Here is a 15,280-nt window from a genome sequence, read left to right on the forward strand (position 1 = left end):
TAAAGTGGGTATTATTGTATCAAGATGTGGTAAGAATCATCCATTAATGACACACCCTGAGTACCCAGAGTCCTATTCCAGACTTCCGTCTCACCACCCCACCTCTAAATTATCTTCCCCCATCTATCCACCTATATTAACCACAGCTTTAATTTCCTGTATCCAAATGATTCGACATCTGGAGTTTGCTGACCCTGCAGGGGCTGCCCTCTCAGGGCTAGCCAGTTCCTAGAGATAATCAACAACGTAGCCAAACGTGTACTTTTCAAATGCAAACTAACCAATCCAGAACCCATACCCCCCAACCACCTCCCGTATGGGACTCTCACACTCCAGGCCAATAGCCACCTGCTCTTATCACCCCAGGCTCAGCTACCAGGGAACTAGGGACAGCCCTGATGTCCCAGAGCCTCCCAGATTTATTCAAATTGGCCAACCCTAAGCCTGCTTACCCTATCTCACCTGTTCCTTTTTCCAGAAACCACAGTCAAAGTTTTCACAATATTTCCTTCCTTTCCTTCTGCCCCTGACCAACCCTGGTGCTTCCCTGTGTGCCCCTCCCCCTTCCCCACCACGGCACGGCAGGCCCCCTCCTCTATGGGAACTCTCAGTAATAAATGATTTTTTCAGTGGCAATCATCTCTTCGCCTGTTGGCCTCGCTATGCCTCAAATTTTTCTATTCATATGCTATAATTTAGGGCACCCCTACCACCTTTTACCCACCCCAGTACCAGCATAGGTGAGGTCCCATAGCAGATGCTCAGCTAAGCAGCTGTCATAGTACATACTATGTGTCAGCTTGGCCAGACCACAGTGCCCGTGTATTTGATCAAACAGTATCCCAGATGTTTCTATAAAGGTTTTGTTTATCATTTAAATCAATGGACTTTGAGTCAAAGTAGATTGCTCTCCATAACAGGGCAGGCCTCATCCAATCACTTGAAAGCCTTAGGAAAACAAAGACTGACCTTTCCAAAGGAAGAAGAAATTCTGCCATCAGACCATTTTTTGGACTCAAACCACAACTCTTCCCTAAGTCTCCAGCCTGCTGGACTACCCTGCAGATTTTGGACTTGCCAGCTTCTACAAGCACGTGAGCCAGTTCCTTAAAATAAATACACACATACCCTGTTGATTCTGTTTCTCTGGAGAACCCTAATACAGTAATGGTGAGATTAAGTGTACCAAATCACGTCTGCTGGGAATAAGAATGCTCATAGCAGCACTCCTCATAATAGGCAAAAACGACCCAAATGGTCCTTCACGGTGGTTTGGATAAATAAATAATGGCACGTTCATCACCTGAATACCAGACAGTGAAGAAAATAAACTGCAGCTACAGTCAACATGAAAAAGTCTTAAAAAAAAAAAAAAAGAAAGAAAAAGAACACCTTGCAAGTACAGTGTAGACCAAGGCAAAACTAATCTATGGTGCTACAAGTCAGGACCTGATTACTCTAGGAGGAGACATGGGAAGAGATGGGGACCCCAGGGTGCTTTTGGAGGACTCCCTACAAGGTTTCTTGATCTGGGAGTTGGTGACACGTGTGAGCCAATTGGTGGAAAATGTATTGAGCTGTGTATTGACGATGTGTGCCTTTTCCTGTAGATACGTGACCTTCATGAAAGGTTACGAAGATGGAAACATAAATTAAAATGATTTTTAACATTATTCCAATCTGCAACCTAACTCCAAGATATAGTGGGCATTTGTATATTAGAAACTCAGCAACGTAGAAGATAAATGTTAAGCTTGAAAATAACCTTATATAACTGAACATGTTAGATGTTTCCTAAACTGAATTTTGGAAAACATGTTATAGCATCTGTCTCCTATCTCTGGAATCACTGAGAAGATTCAGGCTTTCGAGCCTTGGAATCATCCCACCAGGTACATGAAGTGCTCTCCCCGCCACCATGCCCCCCACCACAGGGCACAGAGCCCCACAGAGAACCTGGCAAAATAACCCTCTTGGCATCTAGGTTTCCTCAGAAAACGGAATTTCCCAGTGTAATTATCTCAAGTGTCTCTGGATGAGTTCAATACATTAGACATGCAATCTGGACTGCACACTTCAAGAATCGTGAGTTACTCTACAAACTTTAAGAAGAAAAAAAAAAAAACTAGAAAATCACTGTGTTGCCCAGACAATGATGGCAAACCTGTTCGGATTGTGACTTGGAGGCAGGGGAGTGGTTTGTGTCTTGTCTTTTTTAGTAGCTGTGTGTTGAGAGTGGATTCACTCAGAGGAACTGGTTGGGTTGGAAACGTGGCCTTCACGTATCCCTTGGGAAAAAGGGAGCTGTGAGACCAGGAGATGTGTGAGGCTCAACAGCCCTTTCTTCGGACCCTGGGGTCTGCTTAGCACGTAGGACAGCAAACGCTCGTACTCAGCTGGCCAGTCCCCTCAGGACCACAGCTACACAGCTTCCGCAGTGCCCACCCAGCGCTGTCCAGCTCCCCAGACACACCATGCGTACCTCTGGGAGCTACAGGAAGGCACCAGGAGGCCCGACCTCCACACCTGGGGGGACCCTGTGCTTTCCTTGGAAAACGAGATCGTGGCAAACTCCTGCTCCCTCCTCAAGACCCAGCTCTCCTTCCAAAGGCTTTGCCCCAACCCTCCAGCCTACCCCAGCGAAAGCCGCCTCATGCACTGGCCACGCTGCATCACAGCCCATGGCGACCTGTCAGCCTGCCTGCCACACTCTGAGCACCTTGAGAGCTGAGGCTTTTGGTTCTGGATCCCTAGCACCGCCCTCTGTCCACCTCTCTGGGTGTGTGTGTGTGTTTCCATGTGTGTGTTTGCTCATGTACGCACCCCCACTGGTGTGTGCCCCCTCCCTCTCCCGGTCCCCCTCCCACTTTGCCTCTCCATCACCCTCCCTCTGCCCTTCTCTCTCCCCCTCTGTACTCTGACCCTTTAGCTCCTATCTCCCCCCCATCCCTCTCTGTCTCCCCCAGTGTATGTGTATCCCTCATGTGTCCCTCTCTCTCTGTCCCCTCCTCCCTGCCCCCATTCCCCATCCTTCTTCCTTACCATGCCCTCTACCTCTCTCTCCCTCACCCCCCATCTGTCTTTCCCTCCGGCCCACCTCCTTCTCCCTCTCCCCCCCACTTCTCCCGTACCTCCTTCCTCTCTCCCTCTCCTAGTCCCCTCTTCCCCTCCTGTTCGTGTCCCCCTGTGTAACCCCAAGCTGTGTTGCCCCTTCCCTCCCTCTGTCAGCTCTGGTCTCTCAGAATTCATTCTTCCTATAGCAAGGAACATAGGTCTGCAGTCAGTCTTACATCCTTTACCAGAAAGGAAAGAGTCTCCCTCTCCTGAATTCAGTAGGAAAAAATCCTAGGGAAGAATTAGGATTGGTTTGGCTCAGACCAAAGTCCTTTCCTTTAGACCAATTACTGTGGCTGGAGATAGGAGATCTCACATATCCCCATTTATGTTTTAAAATATGTTTAGATGAAATACAAATAATGTTAAGATGACATGGCATTCTTATTAAATTTCAAAGCTACTCTATGAAGGACAAGCTCCAGATGGAGTTTATTTACCTGTATCTGTGTGTCTTGCACAGAACTAAGCATTGTTCACAAACCCATCAGTCTACTGAAATGCAAGGCCCATAAGACAGAGCTGTGTCTGTCGGGTTCACTGCTGTATTGCCAGCACACAGCCCAGTGGGTGCTTATTAAATATTGGAGTGAAGAAATGACTAGATGACAAACGACTGGATAGATGGATGATCAATGATAATTTCGTAAAACACTTGAGAATTTCTCTTCACTAAAAACAGATCTCCTTCTCTCACAGATGCATCCCCATACTTCACCCAACCAAAGATAACTAGAACTCAGTGGCTCCCCATTTTTCAATCAACCACCACCCCCAAACACAGCACATTCTGGTGGCCCACCAGGGCACACTAACCTACAGGGAACCTCCCACCTTACCTGCAGCCCTTTCTTCTGATTCTTTCTTAGATTAGTTTCCACAAGAAATCCCAAGTGTCTGACCTAGAAGGTCCCTGAACGAAGGAACAAGCCCTGGATTCCACCCACCAACACTGACCCAACTAAGAAAGGATGAAGCTCACAACAAGTAAAGCATCTCCTGCCTGATTTCTTCCTAACTGCATGTTTGACCCATGCTCAGGAAGCAGATGAAAATGAGGACAGGATCATTAGGAATCAAATCTGTACAAATGAGGATGCTTACAGCAGATTAAAAAAGGCAACACAGGGCCCTTTTTCTGGGTATTGCGTCATTTCTCACATGGCGCCTTTGGAAACGGCCCCTAATGATACAGCAGACCTCAGAAGGACCACATGAAACCAAATAAAACATCAGGGCTGGGCAAACAGGGTTGATCGTGCATTTTTAAAACGCCAAGTATGCAGGGAAGAACAGAGAATTGGCTCCAATCAGCCAGACACATACAGCCTTTATTTTTTTCAGCTGGAAGAAACCTTCATCTTTCAACTCACCTCTGGGCTTTCATATTTAAAAACCAGTTAGGAACACAAGCAGAATTCAATGTGTGCTCTGACACCAGATCTCTTTGATACACCTGCCAGTCCTGACCTTGGATGTGTCACAGTCATGGTAGCCCCTTCCTCAGTTTCCACACTTATTCACTGGGACATTATGTTCCCCATAAATCTCAGGAACCACGGAATAAATTCCACTTAAGAACCATCTGTTAAGTCCTCTGTGCCCCTCAGTTGAAACACAGTTACTGGATTCAGGGGCTTGCATGAGTCATCAAAGATTGTGAAGCCTCAGTCTTCTTGTCAATAAAATGGGAATTAACACCTCCTACTTCTCATGGTGGCTCATTTTCATTAAATGAAAAAAAAAAAAAAACAGGTGAACCACCTCACCCGGGGCAGTGCTTGGTCCATGGCAAGTATTTCAAAAACATTAGTTCCCTGTATATATTAATCAAAATAGAGAGACCTAGAACCCCCTATTTCATGATTGCATTTCAACTCAAATGCACACACTGAGACCCATAGGAGGCAGTGCTCCCCAAGTTGGAAAGCTGGACCTTCACTATAGACCCTGTGCATGGGATTCCACTGCCCACCTCAACAACCACGTGGTGATTAAAGCCAGACCACAGGTGTAAGTCATGGAACACATTGATACGGAGGTCAGAGCAAAGAGGTAACAGAAAAGAGCAACCAAGACCATGGAAGAAAGAGTCATGTTATTTTTTTTTTAAAAATCAAAACAGGAAAAGGAAACAGGAGAAGGAAAAAAGAGGGTAAGGGGTATGGGGACGTAATTCTCCTTGTGTTAGTCCAGCTCCTCTGAAAGGCAGCACCAGGATGGGATTAAACAGACAAGGATTCTATTACGGGACATGCCTTGTGTGAGAAAATAGGGAGGGGGCTAGAGAAGACGGGGGAGCTGTCAGACTGCAACGCAGGTCTGACCCCGAGGGAAGGAAGGTTGGTGTGACACGTCCCAGCCTCTAAGGGGGGTTCAGCAAGGTCAGAGGTCACTCTGTGAGAAGTAGGGGAAGGTCTGCCAGGCACATTCTCAAATCATCAGTCAGCATTTTCTACCAAAAACAGCAGACACCTGAGCATCTCCCTCCAGTTTGCTTGCATAACGGCCTGTCTTTACAGCACAGGTCACACTCTGAACAAAAGGACGTTAAATAGAAATACACCGCACTAGGGCTTAGAAAGCTTGTAAGCGAGGGTACAAACCCATGACACTGCTTCCAAAAGGAATGGTCAGGGGAGGTACAGGGATACTAGAGAGGGCTGGGGAAAGAGGCAAAGGGACCAGGGTGTGCTCCTATCTCAATTTGGGTCCCTCAGAAGCAGAATCTGAGACAAGGATTAGGTGGCAGTTAATTTATTTGGAAGATAAACCAAGGAAGCTGGGATGAGGGGGTGAAGAGAGGAAGACAGGAAAGGAGACACGCACGTAAGGGTGCACTACTGAGGTCACTGAAGGCAAAGGGAACTCAATTCCCCCCTCAACCTGAGTACCCCAGAAATACCCCGAAGGACCACAGTCTAAAGCATTTATTCATGGGCTCTCGTCCCACTGGTTGAGAGCTGTTTCTTAAGGAGTTACTCCACAATCTTCCAGGCTGAAGAAAGCCTACAGAAAGCCAACTCTTAGGTAAGACGGTACCAGTGGCAAACAAGCCTGAGCATACATGAAACTGCCAATCACAGCTGCAGTGAAAACCAGCATGGGCCCAGAGTTGAAAGGCAAGGGCTACCGCTCCAAAGGCAACTTGTAACTTAATATTAACCTTGGCACTTTGTTTCCATTGTCATATTAAACACTCCCTTCGCCCTGGGTCCCACGAGTGTCAATCCTACGATGTTTCATTTAACACTTTAGTTTTCTGTGACCTCCCACCCCAATCCCCAGGCCATTTCAATTCGACCCGGAGGCCCATCAGCCCAGAACTCAAAGTGGGGTGAAGGACGTAGGACAAAGCCAGGTCATTTCATCGCCCAAATCCTCCCCCTCCCCGTCACTCCTCCCAGAGGCAAACTCACCCTGCTTCCTGAAGGATGACTCACAGAGACGTGGCACTTCATGTGGGACAGGCTGGCTCACACTACGGTGACCTGTTTGCTACAGATAGGGCCAGCGTCTGTCGTGACTCAGCAGCTCAAAGTGATGGTAAAGAAACCTACATCCGCTCCCCAGCTTCACTCCTGACGCACTGCCGGAGCTTTCAGACTGGCGAAGAGTCTGCCTTCACCTGCTGCCAATACCTAGTATTTAAGCCTTCAGCTTAAATGGTGTGTATGAGAATCACCTGGAGGGCCAAGGAAGCGCCCAGAGACTTCTGCTTGTTGAAGTAGGAAAGGGAGGGCCTGAGCCTTGACCAGTCCCCTCAGGAGATTCTGAGGCCCACCGAAGTGTAAGAACCACTGCTTTAAGTCTGGACCACAGGGTCTGAAAGTTTTCTGTGCATAGGACTCATCTGTGAATCCTGTTCAACTACAGATTGATTCAGCAGGCCTGCTGTGAGGCCTGAGAGCCTGTAGCTCTGATGGGCTCCCAGGTGATTCTAATACAGCTGGTCCACAGGCCAAATCTGAGGAGCCAGAGCCTACGATGCAGAACTTACTGGCCTCAAGATGGCTGCACAGAGAATCGGCAGCAGAGGCTTTTCTGGGCACTGTTTTTCCCTGGCCACTTGGTACCCCACGTTGTGTGCAGCTACCAGTGACTTTCGGGCTGCAGGTAGAAAAAACAAAAATTCTTGCTATGCTGCTGCCTATTTTGGAAATTTAGTAACCTATTCTATTTAACCTAATACATTCAAAATATTATCATTTTAGCGAGCAATCAATATAAAAGCTATCAATGAGACATTTTACTCTTTCTTTTTTGGTAGTGCATCTTAGAAATCTAGGGTGCACTTCATAATCACAACCTGTCACATTCCAAATAATAGCCACATGTGGCTGGTGGCCACAATACTGAATAATGCACTGCGCTGTTACACTCTGGCTTACATCACAATCTAGCAGTTCTTTTTCTATCGACCTATGTGCTTCTTTTCAAGGATTGCACAGTCCTAGTTCTTAAGCCAAACCCAGCATTAGAAAGCAACACCCTCAGCCAAAGACAGAAAAAGTGCTCCAGCATCCCTGAAGACATTTTCTTTTCACCTCTAGCTTTTTTTTTGTTTTTTGTTTTTTGGGGGTTTTTTTTGCGGTACGCGGGCCTCACTGTTGAGGCCTCTCCCACTGTGGAGCACAGGCTCTGGACGCGCAGGCTCAGAGGCCATGGCTCACGGGCCTAGCTGCTCCGTGGCATGTGGGATCCTCCCGGACCGGGGCACGAACCCATGTCCCCTGCATCAGCAGGCGGACTCTCAACCACTGCGCCACCAGGGAAGCCCTCACCTCTAGCTTTTCAGTGGCTTCCAGGGAAGCCTAGGGTGACCAACCATCCCAGTTGGCCTGGGACTGCCTCAGTTTTAACACTGAAAGAGCTACATCCCAGAAAATACCTCAGTTCAGGTAAAGCAGGAGAACTGGTCATCTTTGAAAGTTTGTTGCTGCACAGGTCATCCCCTTACCCTAGAGGACTTTTTCCCACAGGTGGGACAGCTATTAAGAGCTAAACAACTACATACAAGATTAGCAACGCCTGAGGCCCTGACAATTAGCACAGAGTTACTCCCATTTCCCTGATTCTGATGTTGACTCTGGGCCTCGATGTATCTCACCAGGTTTCAGGGGCATTGTAAGAATGTGAAAGCACTTTGAAAACAGGGGAATTAAGTAAGTGTGGCTACAATTAACACTTACTGAGCAAGTGTTATACGCCAAGCCCTGGGCTAGAACTTTCCATTCATTATGGGATTTACATCGACCCCAAGGAAGCAGGCAGGTACCACTACTGCCCTCATCAGTCTATGAGGCAACTAAAGTTCAGAGAGATGAAGTAACTTGCTTACAGTCACACAGCTCATTAAGTCTCAGAGGTGTGACTTGAACCTAGAGCTCTTAGTCCAAAGTTCACGAAAATAACAAAACAGAAGAGAAAGAGCTGAGAATGGGAAGGTCCATACATGGCAAGGCTGATCTCCATACTACAACAAAAATGCTCTAAACTTTAGGCCCTTGACAAAAAACAGCAACAAAATTTTCAGGGACATTCGAGACAAGAAGATAGGATACTGTCTTCAAACAGGTTTCAAGAAAGGATTTATGGAAACTTATGAGTCCTATTCATCCCTGTACATCCAGCTCTTAGTAGGAGCACTTGCTGTGTCCTCGGCCGGGGACACCCTGGCCCCTGATCTTCAGATGCATGGAGCTCTCTAGTCACCCAGGTCTCAGCTCAAATGCAGCTTCCTCCATGAGGTCTCCCCTTACTGACTTATCTAACCTTCCACCCCTCAAGTCACTCACATCTCACCCTATTCCCATTACCCTGCTTTATTTTGGTTGTAATACTCATCAGGGATCTGCTTTTTTTTTTTTTTTTTGCAGTACGCGGGCCTCTCACTGTTGTGGCCTCTCCCGTTGCAGAGCACAGGCTCAGGACGTGCAGACTCAGTGGCCATGGCTCACGGGCCCAGCCACTCCGCAGCATGTGGGATCCTCCTGGACCGGGGCACGAACCCGCGTCCCCTGCATTGGCAGGTGGACTCTCAACCACTGCGCCACCAGGGAAGCCCCAATTTTTTTTTAAAGATTTTTTTGATGTGGACCATTTTTAAGTCTTTATTGAATTTGTTACAATATTGCTTCTGTCCCATGTTTTGGTTTTTTGGCGGTGAGGCATGTGGGATCTTAGCTCCCTGACCAGGGATCAAACCCGCACCTTCTGCATTAGAAGGAGAAGTCTTAACCACTGGACCACCAGGGAAGTCCCAGGGATCTGCTACCACCTTATATCTGTATGTACCAGATTTGTGTGTTAATTACTGCTTCCCCGTATAAGCTCCATGGGGCAGGGACCTGATCACCCCTGTTCATCCCCCTGTCCTGGGACCTAGAGCAGAGTCCAGTACATGGCAGGCCCTCAAACTTTTGTTGATTGTTGAACAAACACAATACCTGAAAAGTTGTGGAATATATTGCCAATAGGGGGGAAAAAAACTGCTGTGTGATTTTTTTTAAGTGGTCTGCAATCAACACACAACATCAGACTTGGTCAAAGGGCTCATCTTCTTAGTATCAGTGCATCCCCATTTGCACAGTGACCAAACCACAAAAGCTATACTGAAACTTTCCCTTACTGGGATGAGTTGTCACTCTCTGCTTACAAACTGGAAGCTGTTGATTTCAATTACCAAAAGTGTCACCACAAATGACAATCACTCAAATTCCTTGGCTCTGGAGAAGTCAAAACCCAAGGCGGCCAAGCCAGAAACATCTTCACCGATCTGGTTGTGTTCTGAATCATTTCCACAGAAACTGGAAGAATTCCCAGCAGAGGCTTCCAAACTTCCAGCAATTATCTTAAGGTCTGATTAGCATTTTAAATGTCACCTGTATAATTTAAAACTGTTTACAGCTCACAAGGTCATTATTTCGTGATTCATGATTTCACCGCAGCTAGCCAAAACTCACTTTTTGGAAAATCTCATCCTAAATGTTACCTGCTGGATTGGGCCTGGCAAAAACTCTTTCTCTTGGTTCAAATATCTAGCTTCTCTTTTTCTTCTTCACTTTGATAATCTCAGCTTCCTTCCCTGGCACATTTCGAGTACTGAGGGTGTCAAACTTGGCAGGGAGACTATTTGAAAACAGTTCTTTTGGTGATGTAAGTTACTCAACACCATCTTCTGCTGACTTGAAGAAAACAAATGAGGATTTCTGAATATAGTTCTGCATCCATCAATTATCACTCACCCTCATCTCTCTTGCTGGTGTACACATTACTTTCCTAGAGATTGGAGGATGGGATAATGATTTTTGGAAGTCACCTCTACTCCTGGTCATTGTTTTACCAAAACAGTATTTTTTTTAAATCCCCTTTTATTTACACTTTCTCTATGCCACCAACATTTCACTGATTTACTTCATTTTGCTCCAGAATTATAGAGTATAGTGGCATTTTGTTTCTCTGATCAAAGGTAGCTGGGCTGTGAAGTCAGCTGGATGGGGATTCTAAGCTTCGCTTGGCTACTTCAAGCTCTAGGACCTGAAACAAGTCCAGTAGCTTCCATCTGCCTGAGCTTTCTTCTGCCCAGCCCTGCGCAGGGAACAATGTAGAGTCTAGGCCTTCAGTCTAGTGGGACTTAGACCAACACAGGAGACAGCTAGAGGGTCAGCCACAAATACTCCACCTCGTGCCACTGTGATCTTCCTAAACTTCCATTCCCCTGCTTTCAACCCTCTAAGCAGAGGTCAGCAGACTCTTTCTGTAAAGGGCCATATAACAAATAATTTTGATTTGGGGGGATATATGTTCTCTGACTCAACTACTCAACTCAGCCCTAGTAGCATCCGCGTAGCCATAGACGAAATGAAAACACATGGCCATAGCTGTGTTCCAGAAGGATTGCTCACCTCTCCAGCCCCATCACACTTCAGCTACACAGGCTCCTTCTTTCAGTTTCTGGAACATTCCAAGCTTATTCCCTCTTGCGCTTCCTTTTTTGTGGTCAGTTCTGCTCTTGTTATCAGCACATGCTGGGTTCCATCCTGACATCCATCTGTCCATTTATTGTCATCAACTTGGAGAGGTTTCCATGACCACCAGTCAGTCACTCTTTAACAAATTTCCCTGCTTTGTTTTCTCCAGGTACTCAGCACACTCTGACAAGTGGTACGAAGAAGTCGGTTCCCACAATAATGGCTTTGTAGATAGACTACTGATATTTTCTCAATCTTATATGGAAAGTTTTGCAAACTTTTTCTCTTATCCATTTATTTGTTTTTTAATTATTATCTTTAACTGTGGTAAAATCCACATAACATAAAATTTCCCATCTTAGCCACTTTTTAAAATTTATTTTATTGGAGTATAGTTGATTTAAAATGTTGTGTTAATTTCTGCTGTACAGCAAAGTGATTCAGTTATATATATATATATATATATGTATATTCTTTTTCATATTCCTTTCCATTATAGTTTATCACAGCTTATTTTTTAAATGTATTTTTTAAAGTCTTTATTGAATTTGTTACAATATTGTTTCTGTTTTATGTTTTGGTTTTTGGCCGCGAGCCATGTGGGATCTTAGTTCCCCGACCAGGGATCGAACCCACACTCCCTGCATGGGAAGGCAAAGTCTTAACCACTGGACCACCAGGGAAGTCCCTGTCACAGCATATTGAATATAGTTCCCTGTTCAATACAGTAGGACCTTGTTGTTTATCTAGTCTCTATATAATAATTTGCATCTGATCTTAGCCGCTTTTAAGTATACATTTCAGGGGCATGAACTATATTCACTTTATTGTGCAACCATCACCACCATCCACCTCCAGAACCCTTTTAATCCGGCAAAACTAAAACTCTGTACCCATGAAAAACTCCTGATTCCTCCCTCCCCCCAGGTCCTATCAACAACATCTTATCAGTTTTTAACATTAAACCTTACCAGGTAAAATCAGATTAAGAAAGGGTCAATGCCTTCTAAATGACGTTACCACCAAATTTCCACCAGTGAGCCCTTAGATGTAGAGATTCTGGAACCACCGTTGAGATCTGATGTTTTCTAATCTACTTTTTGTTTCTTCTTCTCTTTCTGCACTACAGTGTAAGTTCCATGAGAACAGGAACCTTATCCTTTTCCTTACTGAATGGCAAACACCTAACAAGGGCTAACACAGAGCTGGTGCTTAATTAAATGAGGGAACAAAGGTGCAAATAACTGCCTTCGTGGTCGGGTTAGACCTTGAGCAGGGCTCTCCAAAGCCTTTGGATATGTAAAGAAGAGAGGGGATGTCAGCCCAGGGTAAGAGCGGAAAGCTTAGCTCCTGGAGGCCTGGCTAGTATCTAAGTTGTACCATCAGGGCCAGGTACCAGCAGGCAAAGGAGGAAAGAAAGGAGAGGGGACAGGAGTAGGCAAGCAGATAGGGATGCAGGAAGAAAGGAGAATGAGAAAGCCCAGGAATTTCTGCAGAGAGTATGCATTTTGAGAGCCTTGCAAAAAAGGGGTTGAGGAAGCAGGGAGTTAGACCGTGGAAGATCTAGGAAGTGTGGTCCTGGGAGCCTCTGGTTCTTGACCAGGGAATGTCATGATTCCAGCTGGTGTATAAGGAAAATGTCCCTTGCAGCCTGGTGAATATCAAGGTGAGGGAGTGTGTCCAACTGTCACGTCCCTGGTAAAAACTTTATTTTCAAAACTTCAGAAACAGCTGGAGGCAAATGTTAACATTTCCAAGGCAGAAGCCTCATCATAATGAAACTTCTCACAAAGGGGAGAGAGGCAAAAGGTATATCTGCCAGAAACACAGAGACAATGATCTTTCCTACCCAAGAGGAAGGAAAGGAGAGCTCGTTCCACGGAGCCAGCATCTGCTCAGTACTGTCTGATCTCTGCTCTGGCCTCCAGGTCCGAAGTCCCTGTGATCTGTGGCCTTGACAAGGTAGGTGACACGCTGATCAGTGTGTGGTTTGGGGGCTGTATATTTCCCTGCCTGTGAGTGATCATTCACAAAGGATGTGATTCACCAAGCAGCTCTGATTGTGATTTCCTGCATCACCCCTCTGGGAACCCTGACTCATTCCCAAGCCATGAGGAGATTTTTTTTTTTTTTTTTTGCGGTACGCGGGCCTCTCACTGTTGTGGCCTCTCCCGTTGCAGAGCACAGGCTCCGGATGCGCAGGCTCAGCGGCCATGGCTCATGGGCCCAGCCGCTCCGCGGCATGTGGGATCTTCCCGGACCGGGGCACGAACCCATGTCCCCTGCATCGGCAGGCGGACTCTCAACCACTGCACCACCAGGGAAGCCCCCGAGGAGGATGTTTTTAAATGGTTGAAATCGTACAGCAAATTTATACAAACAGAAGTGGGCTGGGCGTGGGATTTACTGATGTACATTGGACTTCCTCATGGACTCAGATAGTGTCTCTCATAACTGGTCTTATGTGTAATACCTACCTGGAGGCACTATTCCTGCCAGGGTTAATGATATGCCTTGGTGGAAAACTTACTATGTGTAGCTGATCCTATGAGGTAGCTAGGTTGTATGATTACACATCTAAGCTGCAAGTTCTTGAAGCATTCACAGTTCACTGTGGAAAAGTTAGCTCTATTCAGCTGGGATTTATTAGAACGGTGTTGGCAAAGAATGTAGAAATGAATTCCACCTACTCAGTTTGCAAACTAGGAAACTGATTGGCTGAGGTTAGTTTAAGGAAACTGACACACAGCTGGATTATCTGACTCACGGGGCTGGGGTCTTTGGACCCTGGTTGTCACTGAGTTACATACAGGACAAGGAGGGATTGGATGGAACAGAGGTCCCTGCCTTCAGTGAGGTTAAAGAACTTTCAGAGAGGCTGGACAGACACATAAGAGTGTGAACATAAGAAATGAGTGACGCGGGTGATAAGTGGAGAGTGTGGAGAAGAGGGTACGAGGGAGGGCAGGAGTAGTCAGGGAGGACTTCTTGGAGGAGATGACGCTTGGTCTGGGCCTTGAAGGACGGGCAGGATTTGAGAGAAAGGAGTGAAATATGACAGCAAAAAGATGGCAGAGAGCAGCAGCGGTGAAATCTGAAGCAAGCAGGACAAGAGCAGAAAGCAAACGGAAGCACACCCACCTCAGAAGAGCGTGATCCACTGAGACCATCGACACCGCGCAGCTTTGAGCAATCCCGGACACCCTGTTGTGCTGGTACATGATTAACAGCCGGCTGTTGGAGGCGGGAGCCCTGATTTGTAGCCTCTGCCAACTGTCATGGTGTAAATACTCCCTCCACAGCTGATTTCTAAGATGGCTGTGTTTAGCAACAGGCTCATAAATTTTCTGAAATTTTAACTATCAGCTCCTGCAGGCAGCCCTAGCACACCTCTGCTTGGGACCCTCTTTGTTTACAAGGATTCTTCTCTCCTAGTGGTTTCACAATAGCTGCCCCTTACTGAGCACTTATGGGTCAGGGTCTACACTAACAGTCAAAGTGCATTATCGCCTTAATTCATTAAAAGAACCCTCTGGAGTAATTGTTAACAATTAACATTACCATTGTGCCAATGGGGGGAAAATGATATTTAGAGGTATTAGAAAGCCAAATGCCTGTCACTCTAAAACTCATACTCTTCCCTTTTATACCATACTCTTCCTCCTCCTCTGGCCACCGCTAATATTATCATTCTCTTTATTATTCACTCTTGGGTTGTTCCTTTTAATCGTCAGAATGCTTCTGACCCTTTGCTGGAAAAACAAACCAGAGAAATGATCTGCCACTGGAGCCACTGTCCATCTTCAAATATGAAAAACAGTCAGGGAAGTTGCCTAACTTTATCAGAACATTTTATTGCTTAGATTTTCAAACTCATATTTTAATAAAAAGGTTAAGGAGGTAAAACCATTCCTCATCAAGAAAACAACAACATGTGACTAGATAAAATGGAAAAGAAACCTTGACTTTTTCCTTTTCTTAAATTTTACATTTCACAAAGTTTTCAGTGAGAAGTTAGTAGACATATTTGACTGCTGAATTTTTGTCCTCTCAACTCTCCAAGTTATTCTAAGACAATATCTTTGGCAAGTTTCCCTGGAAACAGGGAGCCTGAAATGGGGATTCTCGGGCAAATGATTTTTTTGACAGAATAATCTGTAAGGAAGTGACGGATGCAGGAGAAAGGGCAGAAC

This window comes from Mesoplodon mirus (assembly GCF_964341445.2).
Source record: "Mesoplodon mirus genome assembly, chromosome: 12".
Taxonomy (NCBI): domain Eukaryota; kingdom Metazoa; phylum Chordata; class Mammalia; order Artiodactyla; family Ziphiidae; genus Mesoplodon; species Mesoplodon mirus.